This window comes from Balearica regulorum, chromosome 7 (genome assembly GCF_011004875.1).
Source record: "Balearica regulorum gibbericeps isolate bBalReg1 chromosome 7, bBalReg1.pri, whole genome shotgun sequence".
Taxonomy (NCBI): domain Eukaryota; kingdom Metazoa; phylum Chordata; class Aves; order Gruiformes; family Gruidae; genus Balearica; species Balearica regulorum.
This window is the reverse complement of record NC_046190.1, coordinates 11,199,842-11,214,889: the sequence shown is the minus strand read 5'-3', so window position 1 is coordinate 11,214,889 and position 15,048 is coordinate 11,199,842. Positions and strand designations below refer to the sequence as shown.

The 15,048-nt window shown below is 42.4% G+C and overlaps 1 long non-coding RNA gene across 1 annotated transcript; it reads left to right on the top strand.

Annotated features, from left to right (window-relative positions):
• Positions 1-262: 262 nt before the first annotated feature.
• LOC142602565 (uncharacterized) lies at positions 263-11,301 on the top strand. Its single transcript, XR_012836314.1, has 3 exons — positions 263-389; positions 9,706-10,604; positions 11,257-11,301. It is a non-coding gene; the product is annotated as an uncharacterized LOC142602565 (long non-coding RNA).
• The last annotated feature ends 3,747 nt before the right edge of the window (positions 11,302-15,048 follow it).

The window sequence follows — 15,048 nt, the reverse complement described above, 5'->3', positions numbered from 1 at the left end:
ATTGTCTTCTTGCAAAGCCACTCCTTTTCCTACGGGCTGTAATCAAATTGGCTGCCTGTATTAGGTTCTCAGATTCACCATATGCTCTCAGTCCAATATTATTTATTTGAGATTAATAGTAATGACACCAAGAGCGAGTGAATGCAAAGCTTATAGGAGCAGTCACAGAGCATCTTGTTGTGCCAGATGGTGTTGTAGCCATCCTGAAAGCTATCAGGTGGGTGTTACAGACACTTAAATACTCTTCACCTTTTGAATTTGAGGAAAATTTAAGGAACTGCTATGAGATGATCCCTAGAGCCTTCCAGTCCAGAGAGAGAGAAGTGTCATTTAAACAGACAGCTGGGGAAAGAAGCTGAAGTGCCTATGCTATGATTCTCAGATGTAAGGTAAGTCTGTAAAAATGCCACAGATTTTCAGGATTTATGTCTGAACATGAATTTTGCTTCTTTGATCCTACTCATTTCTGTCTTGGGAATGTTTTCATGGATTACTTAAAAAACAAAAAAGGGGTGTTATTTGCAAGCTATCTCCGTCTGTTTCATGTTACCCTTGCCAGAAGGTGTCACACTTGCATGGTCATTACAAGAAACTGTAGGTTCGTTTGTTCTCTGTGAGATATCTTTAGGTGCACTGCATATTGCTAGTTTGGTTTAAGATGATGCATTGCGGCCAGTCAGCAACATGATTAAGAGAATATATTAACCTAAACTGGGTAATGTGCGTGCAAGGCTTGAATAAGCACAGCACATCTTGCAAATGCTAGTTAGCAGCAGAAATATTTTTTCAATGTAGATTATGTTGAAAAGAGAGAAAGATGACAAAGAAAAGGGGAAAAGGGAAAAGGAGAAAGAAAGAACTGACTAGTGAAGGGGGAGAAGGTACTCAAGTACTGCAGTGATTGGCAGAGCTGGAGGAGATGGGAGAAGATGGGAGTTTGTGTGTCAGAGAGAGATAGAGCAATGGGGGAATGCAGTCTGGTCAGGAGAGGAGATGTCTGTGGAGGGAGCAGATCTCTGGTCAGAGGAGACGGTGTAACCAGGAAAGGGGGAACAAGTGTCTCAGGCTCCTGCTAACAGCTCTGCCGGTGGTCACATCCCTGGGTCATGCTGGTCCCTTACCCAGCTGGATCTTGTCTGCATGAGGTGTTCTCCCGGGGCTGAGCCCTGCCCTGGCAGGAAGCTCTGCAGCTCTGATTACAAATTAATTATCTCAGTTGAGAACAGGAGATATGATGGAATGAGGGGGAGAGAGAAAAGCACAGCTAAGAAGTTGCTTTAATGAATTTGGTTTTCCTCAGTGAAGGTTTGAAGACATGAAAGATGTTTTCAAGGAAGCAGGAAGGCTTGCTTAAGGAATGGATTATTCAGAGCTTAAAAAGTGCTGATTACAAATTGCTCTGTGTATGCTTTAGGTTGTTATGTGTAAAGAGCTCTTAATAACTAAGCTAATAAAGTCCTCAATGTTTCACCTTGATATTTTTATTTATGTCTTTGGAAATATGCTAGTTTGCTGCATAAGTAGCAAGGCATATTTCATCTTAGAGCAAATATCAAACACACTCAAAAATTTCTTCAACATAGCAAGAAGTGAGGAGTTTTTTATTTATTTTGTTAGCCTTTGGTATCTTTTGTGTTTCATGTTATCCACTAGTGAGTGAAGTGGACACTTTGCATGCATGATCTTCGTGGAGGATCTAGCAGGTCTTTGATTGCATCCATCTGCCAACACTGATGGGGGACACACATGCTTTTAAATGTGGATTAATTATAAATGCTCTAAGATTTAGAACTTTTAAAAAAACCCTACCCGGTTAAGTTGATTCCTTAATTCCAAGTGAAAGCTCTTGCCATCTTCTGTTTCAAAACCAATTCAAAGACTGAGTTGCAAATAAGATCTTTTCCTGAGAAGGTGAGAGTTTAAAGCAAGTTCCCTTTGTTTGGTGGACAGAAAGATCTCTTGAAAAAGCTGTTACCCAGCTACTCTTAATGCCTGTCCCCTGAGGCACGCAGGCCCTATTTTAACTGTACTTATTGATCTGTGTTATGAAAACAATTATAATAGCGTTCATGAGCCTTAAAAACCATAAGCGAAGCAAATACACATACTTCACTTAATAAGTTTGGTGGGGGGTGTAATATGCGTCTTGGAGCATAGCTTGAGGAAATCATCTTGGTTTACACTGCTTGAGAAGGCTCTGGTAATGTATTTAATAATAAGAACTATAAAAATAAGGCTCAGCAAACTACCTGGTTTATGCAGTGCTGCAAAACCTCTGCTCTCTGCTGTCATGCACACCGGCCTCGGCTGGCCCCAGACCCTCCCGCGTCCGTGGGAACAGAGGGAGCAAGTGCCCCCCTGCCCTCCTCCTTTCTGTTGAGATGGCAAATACTTCAGGTAGGAACCACCTCCGGCTGGCTCTGCACGGCACCCGCTAGAAAGTTAGGTCTCATTTCAGCTGGGGCTCTCAAGCACTGTAGTAGTACAAATAATTTTATGTAATGATTTCATTTTGTTTCCAGTCCTGGGCTTTGTACAGAGACTCGCAGTGGAACTATTAGGCATGTCTGGAATTGTTATGAACTTCTTCCCCTAAAAGTGATTTATCAAGCTGAGGGTAATACAGTGTAATTGTACACCAGCCTCTGACTATTCTTCTAAGACAGCTCAGCTCCTGTCTCTCTGAAAACCATCTCAAGATGAATAAAAACTGGACTGCTCTTAAAACAGCCACTGCTCCTTCAGGCTGGGCTGGTATTGCAGAAATCAAAGGCATGTTGTCTGGATGCATACATTGTATACTCACCTCTGGTATGGACCTCCAGGGACCTCTCCAGCCACTCAGGGCATTTGCCCCATTTTCAGACTTTAACAGCATGTCACGTTGAAGATGAAAGGCCCAGGAGATCAAAAGTCCCCAGCTTTAAAACAAAGTTTCTCCTCCCCTTTGGAAAGGATTTTGAGCCGGAAGTGTGTGGAATCATTTGGGTTTGGGTAGAAATGTACCGCACTGAGAGAACTGCACTGGGAAAGCATGGCCAGGTCCTACAGAGCCAATGTGGCTGATGAACAGGTTCCCAAGACCGCTGGCTACTATGAGAGCTGGCTGGTTTCACTGAATTGCCTTTCTGAGTGAGGTTGTCTCCTTTGAGGTGCCACATCCCAACTGCTGATAGCAAAAGTGAGGTAGTTTTAGGCACTGAGAATGAGTAATTGCAAATTCTTATTCTCTGCATATGTGCTGCGAACACCAAACAGCTATTCAGGAGTACCTGGCTCCAGCCAGAAACAATGAAGACAAGCATGACAATGATCAGAAACGCATTTGTGGACAGAAGCCCAGTCACTAGGTGAACTCCCTCTGTAACTAGCAGTCTTGAAATCCTGTAACTACAGTGAGTTTTAAATCAGGCCTTTTCAGGGCATCCTCAACAGCCTCTGGTGAGAACCATCCTCATTTGCTGCAATACCCAGTGCTTGGCATGACAGCCTCAGCAACCCAGAAGTCTCCCTGCTTGATGTGCAGCAGCAGTACCTTTCTGCATTACGTGCCCATCAACACGACCTGACCGATGCAGTCAACACCCACATGTTTATCCTGTCAGAACATGTGAATACATGTGATAAAAAAGAACATTTGGGCACACCTAAAAGGTGCATGAAAAATACTAATTTTTGCTTCTTGAGTAATTTTGTATGCAAATTCTTGTGCCCTTCTCCTTGCATATAGGACTGCTCCAGTGAAGGGGCTACTGGGCTTTTGCCCAGTGCTCAACAAGGGGAAGTCTGGCAGATGTGCTCTGTGCTGGCTGCTGCCTCCACCATCACCAAGAGATAGAGGCTGGGTGGTGTGTGGATAAGAACAAGAGAGACACTATGAAGAATGTCTACAAACGGACATTCACTCTGGCAAACATGGAAAGCATCCTTTCTCCCTTTGCCCCAGTCCTACACTGAATTAACGTAATGCCCTGCAAAATACCCTGGTAGTTTTGGGGTTTTCCTTCACAGAAGCAAATGACAATGAGTTGGTCCCACAGTTGTGCTGGGAATACCACGCTACGGCTCTTTCCCCTCCTTCACCTCATCCTGCCTGTTTCGTTTGTGGGTTGTTGGGTTTTTTTTTCCTTCTTTCCTTCTTGACATGGAGGTTTATCATATTTGGGATATAGATTTCTGGGACCATTAAAAGAAGAAGAAAACTTTAAAAATGTGATTGGAGGCTCAAAATTCAAAATCTTAAGCTTGGTCAAGTAAGTAAGTCTGGGCAATTAGTGAGTGCCAGTGATCTGCTCTCTTGAAATTGAGAGCTATCTTAGTGGAACAGGCTCTGCTTTAAAGCAGGTAAAATGTACTACCTCAGAAACACTTCACACTGACAGACATGAGCTATGTGCCAACTGGTAAAATCTGTCCATGTTTTCCCTGGTGTTTTTCTCGAGTGCAAGCATTTGTTCTGCTTTTGCTTTAATTAATCCCTCATAGTGCCACTCTGACAGACTAAATTAGGTGTCAGTAATAATATACTTTGTAAATGCAATCTTTTGTCTGTACAGAAATGCTCCATGCGCAGGCTGTGATTGTTTTCCATGTCTATTCACTGCACACCATTATATAGTAATCTTATAGAAATAAAGAGAAAATATCAGCTAGATCTTAAACCACACCATTTCTCAGTTGTTACTCAAGGTGTGTGACGGGTGAGCTAGTCCACAGTAAGTCTGCTCCTCCGTCAAGTGATAGAAATGTTGTATATGGGGGATAAGGAATAGCAATTAGCAATACAGTCTATTTAGAGCTGATTGGTTTTACTTGCTGGATTTCTTAAGCTATAATCTTCAACGCAATACCCGAATCCTCTGTACTGTCCATGTACTCCAGTTAGGGGGCAAATTCAGGTCAAGCCAATTCCTTTCATCTGTTTGTGTGAGCTTTCAGTGAGATACTTGGCATGTTTCAGATTAGAGCCATGTGAATCAGAGGTTTAGGGCTTGAGCTTGAGCATGAGTTCAAGTTGCAAGCTAATACAATGGGTGTCAAGGGAGATTTTTAAGATCAAAATGGACCTTTAAGATCTTTATAACATAGACCATAGAATTTCTTCTGATTACTTCTGTTTGGAGTCCAGCAGATCATGCCTTCATCAAAGCAGATCTGCTAGATCTGCTCCTGTCTTAACTAGAAGACACCGAGACAGAGAGCCCACCAATTCCCTTTGCTGATTGTTCTTATCCCAGGTCACACTTACTGTTAAATAATTGTGTATATTTTACTGATGAGACAATGGAGAACCACTAGAAAACAACAAAAAAAAATTGATTCATATTTGTAGCTTGTAAAAAGCACACACACCCCTTCCTTTTTGCGAAGGAAAAGATGTTGTTTCCTACTTCAGCAGATGTTTTGTAGGAAGATGAGGAGTATACCCCTGTTCCTAACAAAAGTTGTCTTTCTGGTTAGAGTTTCTTGTAGCTGACAGAGCAAAAGGTGGAAGTGATCCTTGTGTGATGAGACTTCTCTGTGCCATTTTGGAGAGAGATGCAATGTAAGAAGACAAGGACTATGTGCTTTTCATCAACAAGTTTCATAGGAAAGCATTCTTTTTTTCTCTTCATACTCAATATACTTTGAATTTAGAAATTAACACAGAGAATTTAGAAAATTTTGGGTACCAAAGTCACACCACTAATTTTTACCTGTTTTCCTTTTTAATCCTTGTAAAAATCAGAGCTATGTCTTTTTCTGTGTTCATGGGGTTTTTTTGCTTTAAAACCAAATTCAGTACTGCAGGAGTCACTTTTTTTCCCCTCATATTTTGTAATGTCTTGTTCTAAAATTTGCTGCTTATGGGACCATTTGAAAATATTCCATATGAATGGCAACTCTGTAGAAATAACAGACTTAAATTTGTCTAGTGGGCTGTTGCCTGAAGAGAGAGAAAGTCTTATTGTGGCTTCTCAGTGGTGGTTGCATTCTCAATAATGAAACACGAAGAACAATTTTCTTACCTTGCATTTATACAAAACTTAACAGTAGAAAAATGAGAAACTTAAGAAAACTTCCTAAACAAGACTTCTAACCATTCTTCAAGCCTCCCAGGAATCAAAGAGATTTGCAGACCAATGCCATTATTATATGAATAAGAGGACTTTAGAAAGCCATCAGATATAGGGGGGAGTCTATGGTTTGTGGCAGATCCTATTGGAAATGAGCATCCCTTATCCCTGTGTGACTTCGTATGCTTTTCAAAGGGTGTAGTTTGAGAAGTGTTTGGGATTCAGCATTTATGATGGAATCTGTAACAAAACTCAGCATGGGAACTGCAAGAAGGTATTTAAGTAGTTTGAGTGAGACTCAGAAACTGGTTTAAAAAGCATTTCCTGAAGGTACAATCACTTCTGGCTCCAGAGTAGAAACACTTATGCATATTTCTGCACCCTGGGGCAGTTTTCAAGAATGTAGCTAATGTTAAATCTGAACTCAAAGGGCTTTAATTTTTCTGTTTGATGGGGAGCACTCATTATGCAAATAAGATAGCCTTTGGGCAGCTGTCTATTTTCCAAAGTTTTTTTCTTTTTTGGAAGGATGCTAGTTTAAAATGGAAATTTCCACACTGAAGTTACCTATTTAGTCACAGCTTTTTAGTGTGCCTGAAAAATGTGAAGTGGAACACAGATACAAGCATGATTGGTAAAGCCCCATCCTGGCATGACAGGAACCCTCTTTCAGTTCAGCACTGTCAGTGTTGCAACTCCTCCTAGAAAGGGAAATTGCAGCAACCTCCACTTGTCCTTGACCTCATGGCACAGGAAAAAGTCCTTGGTTATCTCCACAGTTGGCCTCTGATGGCCAGCTAAATCCTGTCATTCTTCCTGACCTACCTCCACATTCTTGGTTTTTGGGGCAGTTTGTGTGCGAGCGTCCCCAGTGTTTTACGGGTAGCTAATCTCTGTACTCTGCCTTACAGTACTCTTGCTGCCCTCCTGGCATTTGATGTTTTAGGAGGGACCTCAATCCAGTTTTCCTGACCATCACTTTCCATGTGGCAGTGCCATGGGAAGCAGTGGGAGACACGGCCACGTGAGAAGTAGGTGGACATTCTGGCCTGTGCTGTCCTCCAGTTTTCCCATCTGGTGGATCCCACAGCTTTCCTGAATGTGGGCATGTATCCAGGCAGGCTTTGTCTGTGTGATTGCATTAGGTAAGGGCACAGTGCTTGGTAAGCAAGGGCCTTGTTCATCACCAGCAAAGTCAAAGAACCAGTCAGAAGAGAATCTGTGGACATATCCTGTGCTTGTATAACTGAAATGCCATGACCAAAGCAGTGGAGCGAGAATATTTTATATATGCAGAGGGTTTTTTTATTCTGCTGATACTTTTCTTCTTCCTGGACTGCAGTCTCAAAAATCTTATGGAGGATTCAGGGGTTTTGACCCCCATCACCACCTCAAAGTCTAGGGGCCTTTAGGAGGCTTTAACCTCTAGCGAAAAGACAGACCATAAGGAGCATGAAAAATTGAAAACCAAGAAAAACCTTTCAGTAACTTATTTTAACTTATTTCCCATTGACTGCTCTGTCTCAGAACATGGAGGCAAAAACCTGGACATTCATCTCCAGGAGCTCAGTGAGGGTCTGGAACAACCCCTCCCTGGGAGCAGTGGAGGAAAAGAACCAGCCTCCCCTTTACGGTGCTTCCTGTTTAGCTGAAATCATAAATTATCTGGCTGAGTACCTGTGATACACTCAGATATTTCCTCCTCACTCTGATTTTCCTTACCAATAGCCCTCATTTCTTGTGCTGGGCTGGTGGTGAAACATCTGCTTCCCAACATCCAAAAGGGATTTGTTTTGCAGTGTGAAGGAGAACTTTCCCTGCTGAGTTTGGCTTGCTTAATTAAGTACCAGTTTGTGAAATACTTTGCATCCATCTGGAGGGAAGATCCTCCTGAAATGGAGCTCATTATCCTAACAATGCAAACCGACCTGGATGAGCAAGGGCTGGGCGACCAAACCTCATCTAGAAGGAAGATGCATGACAGAAGATGGGCAGCTTGCTGAGGGGAAAGCAGGTGGCTCTTATAGGTTGAGTGGGAGCTCTGCTCTCCTGGGGAGGGGAGCAATAGCAGCATAAGTGCTGAGACTGACAGGAAAAGTTAGTGGAAGAGCTTTCCTATGTTGCTGGGCACAGCTGCAGCACAGCACTTTGCCGTGCTTGAAGACTTGGTGTTGCTGAGCTTGCAGCTGGAGGTGGAGAGCTGCAGAGCCAGGCAGGGAAAGTTATACACAGTGAACTTAGCTTTTCATCTCTGTAAAATGATCAGGGTGCATGGTATCCAGACTCCAGGCTTACAGAAGTTTGGGATGAAATAAAACAGCCCCGGGACATTTTTAGATGAAGAGCACACAATTAGTTGCTGAGCAGCCTGGCACAGGGACACGGTTCGGTCTCCCTCCTTCCCAAGCACTCTGCTTGTCATGTGCTGATTGTGGTTGTGTCTAAGGGTGGTCAAAGCCATTAACTTCCACTTGCCTTTCTTTAATCGCTGTGCAGAGGAACACCAGGGCAGGGCCCTCAGAAGTGTGCCATGCAGCTCCCAGGGTAATGGTCCATAGCATTTGCTTCACCATTATGGCTGCTTTCTGCTTGGGGTGAGCACTACACTGCTGTGCCACTTTCTGCTTAAAGGTTCCCACTCCCTCCTTTTTTTTAATGCCAGGAACAACCCGAGAAGAGTGGTCAGAATGGCTTTCTGTGTTGGCAAGCGTATTTTGGAAGGAAGAAGTACTATTACCTTGTCAGTAAATCATTTCCCACAGGCATTTTAATCATCTGCTGCAGAGTGCAAAGTGAGCTACGGGGAAGGCTGCTGAGGCAGTTGTGGCTGGGTGAACCAAAGCTGACTGCTTCATACAGTGGATGTTTTCTTCTTTCTGGCATCTGGATCATGTTTGGTACAGTTGTAGAACTCTTTGAAACCCAGCATTTTATTTTTCTAACACTTGGAAAAAATAGACCCTGAAGGAGAGACAAGCAAACTAAATCAAAACATATTTTCCCAAAATATACATAAACTTCCCCTTCCAGTAAGAAAATACCCTAAGGACATTGGATCTCAGCACTAAATCCAAGCCTTTGGAAACAGCCTGCATAAGACAAACAAGGAAAGAAGTATAAACCCTGCTGTCCTGCCAAGGTCAGCCATGTGCTTCTGGTGCCTTCATTCTTGGAGGGAATGCTGGGGTCACCAGGAGGATCCATGTTCCGACAACATTTCAGGAACACGCCAGGAGGAGGAGAGCAAGGACTCTTGCTTTTGGTCTTGCTTGGGTGGACCGAGTGCCACCCAATCTGCTCTCTCTACAGCTGAACAGGTGAAAATCCTACACAAGCTGGGTCTGCTCTGTTTTTGTCTAAACAAGGGTAGGGGGGTGTTTTCTGAGCTGGGGTTCATTATTATATGGGCTCAAATGAAAACAAAGCTGTGCTTTTGCTTTTTCAAAGCATGTTGCAGGCCTCCTTCACTCTCCCTGCAATTTTATTCTAAGAGATAACCAGTGAATTTTCTGGCGTCATCACGGAATCAGACACTAATGCTGCCAATTTACATATGAAAGGGACAAGTACTGACATAAGGTGCGATATAAAGAATGGTTACAGCTATGTTTTAGGACTGGGTTGATATTTTCTCTTACTTTCTTTTCAGAAATGAGTTGATGCAGCACTAACATTGGTTACCGGACATCACACTAAGATTCCCAAGTTTCACTGTGCATCCATTGCCTGCCCAGAGGAGCTCCCTTCTGTCTGAATGCAAAAAAGCCCTGAAAGAACATTCATAAAGACTCCATTTGAAGAGGCAGAAGAGATGTCAAAGAATTGCTTTTATGATTTTTATTTTGAAAAGAGCCAGGTGCTTGATTAAAGGCCCAGCAACTGGCATTTCAAAAGCCACAGAGGGGTCCTGACCTATCCACAAAGTACAGTGAAAGAGAGAAGAAAGGACATCAGGGAGTGACTTCCTTTTTGCTTTATTCCAAGAAAACTCCCTGGTGTGATGGCTTCTACAAGGTTATTGGAAAAGGTCCTCTGAAGAGGTGAGGTGGATGGCAGTACCATAGGAGGATACACTGACCTTGTGTCCTATTCCTGGGACTTTACAGAACCCAGGAACAACCGCACAGAGATACTCAGTGGCATTCGACATGAGCTTTCATCACTCCTCGGAGAGTCATAGATGTATCGGGCGTACCTGGGGTCACATTTCTCTCTGGTGGATTAAATAAGCCTATGACAGCTGGATAGGAATTGGACAGATTCAGTTTTCCATGCAGCAATGCTCATTTTGCTGAGACCTCATGGAGTATTTGATAACAACGCATAGGTCTAACATCACCCCTATAGGCAGTTATCTCAGCTGAAAATTAGAGTCATGCTCCAAAGTGGGGTGAATATAGGAAAGCCCATTTTACAGAGATCAGGCGTGAAACCCCATAACTTGACTGTCAAAGGGAATCAAACTCCTGCTCCAGTGCAGTACGATACAGAGGTGCAGTACCTGATATATTTGGGCAATCTCAGCGCGCTGCCAGCCGCAGCCATCTGGTAAGTATTTTCCTGTCTTTGACTGCTGCACTTCCAAGTGTCCTCACACAACTTTTTGAAGTTACTGAACTGGCAAATTCTGCTTCCTTGGGTGTTTCTCACTGTCTCCACAGTCATAGATGCGAGAAGACTGTAACTGCTACAGGATGGACCCATATGCTGTAGAGCAGATATCACTCCCAGCCAGCTGGGATGGGTTGCTTATATGCTGTGAAGGTTTCTATCCTTTGCCAGGAAATGTCAATTGATGCTTGATTAGTTAAACTAGAAATTCAGAAGAAAATTCAGCAAAGGAAATAAAATACTATTTGATGAGTAATTTGCACATCCGCTGTAATAAAATGTAGTACTATTAAAATGAAAAATCAGCTTCTTTCATCTATTTGCTATCAGTCTCAATTTCCCAGTTTTCACAACTGCAGATCTAAAAAAACCCACACTTTTGCTTTTAATGCATTGGAAAGTCCAGAGAATGACTTTAAGCTGAAAATCTAAAATAATTTTACTGAAATTACTCCAGATTTATAGCTGAGTTAGCAGTCCTACCTCAATTCCTATTTGCTTTTAAGGTGTATTTGCTATGTGCTCTTCCAAGAAACTTAAAAAGATGTAAATCTTTTAATCTCTTTTTTTTTTTTCCCCCTGTTTCCAGGCAGAATTTAGTATTCATGCTAAATTGCTGGCAGTTTGGATAAGGTAAGTATGAATTCAAAATGTTATTAGCGTTCAAAATCCAGCCAATATTTGTGTAAACAAAATAATTTAAACATAATATGCTCAAATCCCACTGCTATTCATAAGTTGAGCAATTAGTAGATGGGCCAAAACTGAGGTAAAGTGTAATAACCTCACTGAAGTCAACTGAACTTGGGCTAATTTGCTTCAATATGACGGGCTCATTTTTCCCTTTAGCACTATGTTGTCCTGGTTTCTTTTCCATGATACTTGTTATGCTGGCCTCCAAATTTCTTTGGAAAAAGACTAGGGTTTTGTCTGCATCCTCTTTGGCCATAATTTCTACAGTAATTGTTAGTAGTGTCAGGATGAACTCATGATTTTTCTCATCATTAAAAAAGCCATGAAAGCCGCACCTCCATCTCCTCTCCTTCCCTTTCTTTTTTTCTCTTTTAAAAAGGATTTAAATACAAGCTATAGCAAACGCAACACTGGGTAAATATTAAACAACACACAACAGAAAAATGCAGTGACCTGGGTGGTGTTTGCAGTTTAGGAGCTGAAAAAATGCATTCATGCTTTGTGTAAAAGATTAAGTGCTTGATCCTGTTTTCACGGTGTCAGTGGGAGTTCTGCCACCATTCAGCAAGGGATGGATCAGATCCTTAAGATATCTGGTGAAATGGCTCGGCCAAGGATTGTAGCTTTCAATACACAAAAGCACACATATACTGTGGCCAAAACAAACTCAAAATAAAAAACCCTGTCTCTGGTGGCTAAGCCGTGTGTAAGATCCTGCTTTGAAACTGAGGCTGTTGTGTGTAAATGATTGAGCAGGTTCAGTAGAGAGGGCACAGAATGACATTTTTCCCTGGAATATTTGACAAAACGTTCAAATTTTGCTACATAAAATAGCTATTTAAAAGAGGTATTGAAAATGTAGATGTGGCTCTTACAGACAAGGTTTAGTGGTGGACTTGGTGGTGTTAGGTTAATGGCTGTACTCAATGACCTTAAGGGTCTTTTCCAACATAAGTGATTCTATGATTCTATGATTGTTGTTCTGACTCCACAGAAGGGGAGGCACGAGCGTAGCAAAGGGCAGACGGAAAGGTTTTGAGGGACAGATTAAACTGACTTAGGCAGCATTGCTCTCAAATGGAAAGCTGTAGTGAGGACTGGACAATTGAAAGGACCTTGAGAGGTCTCTCAGTGTATTCTCCCCTACCCCCACAGCACAGTTGTACCAAAACCTTCCTTTCAACAGATGGTTTCAGAAAAACCTATGAACGGCTGCTCAAGCCCATCTCCTCATGAGCAACACAAAGTGGAATTGGATCCACAGCCCAGCAGCTCAGGCATTTGCATGGAGAGGCCAAAAGCCTCTGGAGATGATACCTCAAGGGTCAGTTAGAGTGAAAAGCTTGTGCTCACCTCTCTGGCTGACGGTATTTGCTTAGACTTCAAAATGGTTGTTTGCAGACCCGTGTGGTGTATCTCCAAAGGAATGGTGAGACGTGACCAAAAAAAAAAAAAAAGTTAGCTCACAATTTCACATATGCCAGCTCAGCTGTCTACTGCATTTTTATCTTCAGCAAACTTTCAAAGTGAGAGTTTGAAAGCCCCTTCTCTAAGCACTCAGACCTCAGCTATTGCAGTGAGCCAAGATACCTTGACCTCTGGTTTGTGGTGGGACTTCCATGTCAGTACTGCTAGAGTATTGCTCTTACCACTGCTCATAACCTGTCCCTTACCCCTTCATGGCCTACAGAGGACATAGGATGAAGTGCTCTGCCTCATTAATCCATAAATCCAGAGCAGAAAACTCTCTGGGGAAGGAAAAGGATCAAAAAGTTGAGAGTCAGTCTCTTTTATAGCTATTTTCTGGCTAGCAACCTGGACAAGTACTTTTCAGTGTATTTTTCCCAAAACAACTAGAACATGCAAACAATAAAAAACAATAGTTTTCTCCAGAAACCTTATCTGTCTCACATCTCCCTTCCATCCTGTGCTCTGCTTCCCCACCCATTCCACGATGCAAACACTTGCTTAAAGTCGTCTCCCCCAGTTTTGTGAAAGGTTGCAAAATCAATGGTTGATCAGTACATCCCTCTTTCTATGTGTTAGATTCCATCTGGCTGAAGTCTCTCAGTTCAGTGAAGAGACAAGAAAGGGTTAAGACTTCTTCAGTCTCACCTGTGCCTTCCTGTTGGCTTTCCTCATCTAAACCAGGGAAAGTCAGATCCTTTTGGGAGATGACTGTTAGCATTTGTAAGGCAATGTCTGCTGTGTACTGTGACAGCTAATGCTCCTGCGTTTCCTCAAGGTGTTTGCATGCTGTAGTGTCATTGCTATGAGGAAGACTGTGTTTGCAGAGAAACCTTGCCACCTCATTTGAGTTCTCAAATTTCCTTCTCTCTAAACTCCACACCTCTCATGAAGAACCCAATAGGAAGGGTAGTAGCTGCAATATGTGAAGGAGTCCTTTATGTTGCTTTTAACAAGTGCCATCCATCTCAAAAGAGATGGCTGTGTATTAATATCCCATATTCAAACTCCGTTGGAGATTACCTTGGTCCATGGCATGTCAGCTATAGCTATGAGTCGACATCGTATCACCTAACGTCTGGACTGCTTCTTCTCAGTAGGTTTAGTTCTATGCCAACTTTGCTCCCAAACTGAATTGCTATAAGGTCAGATGTGTACCGGGGTGAGAGGGAGGGACCAAGAGCATAGCTTCTGGCAGGCAATACAAGCCATAAGATTGGCTTAGCTTTACCAGGGTCCTGCACCCTTAGGTTAGCCTGCATGAAGGAGATTACCACTAGGAAAATCCCCAGTACCTCGGGGACAGATCAGAGTGGCTAATAGGCTTTTGTAACTCTGTGCACTTATATTCTGTCTTTGTGCTGAAAGTTCGGATGCCACAATATTTTGTTGTACCTGAGACAATATGTAATAAACACTTTTCGCAATGTAAAAATACAACAACATCTCATCAGTTATAAGTATAAAATGGGGATTTTTCCATCTGTACTTAGCTTTAAGTGAAAGAAATAACTGAAATGGAAATATAGTTGTTGTGCAGACTACTACACACACCGAATGACAGCTCCTGCTTTTCCGTAACATGTGAAAGACTTAACTGATTTCTGTGGGAAGAAGCTGCCAGATTTTGTATAGTAGAGCAGAAAGTACTGTATGGATATTATTAATGAAGCTAAAGAGGCAGAAAGTATAGAACTAGTCTTGCTCAGAAAAAAGGATTCTAGAATCCTAATGTGTGTAGTAGATAAAAGCAGACAAAAGACACTATTCCAGTCAAAAACATAACTAACTTTCGAGCTGGAGAAGTACTGGTTACAGTTTTGTTTCTCATTAAGTACAAGTACTTTTTCATTACTTTTTAAATTTCCTTCTTGAGTTGGAAGCAGAACTGCTTTGTGGCCATACCAGACTCACAGCAGGGCGATTAAGTACCATTGCGGCCTTGTTGTTAAGCATCCTGTGGGGGAGAACTGCCAAATATTTTGAGTGATCAAAGATATAGGAGATGGCTGGCTCAAGAGTACAGAAACAAGTGATGAACTGTCCCAGTGCTGTATCATGTGAATTTAGTTCCACTGCAGTTGTGCAGCAGTGTGACCGAGTAGTGCAAGATACCAAGTGCTCTCTCAAGAGGCTGCCTTTAGCAGCAGAAATCCTTCTGAGCTCAGTGTCTAGAAGGGCTAGACCATTAGGCATCACTGCCTATCTGAGGAGTTTTTTG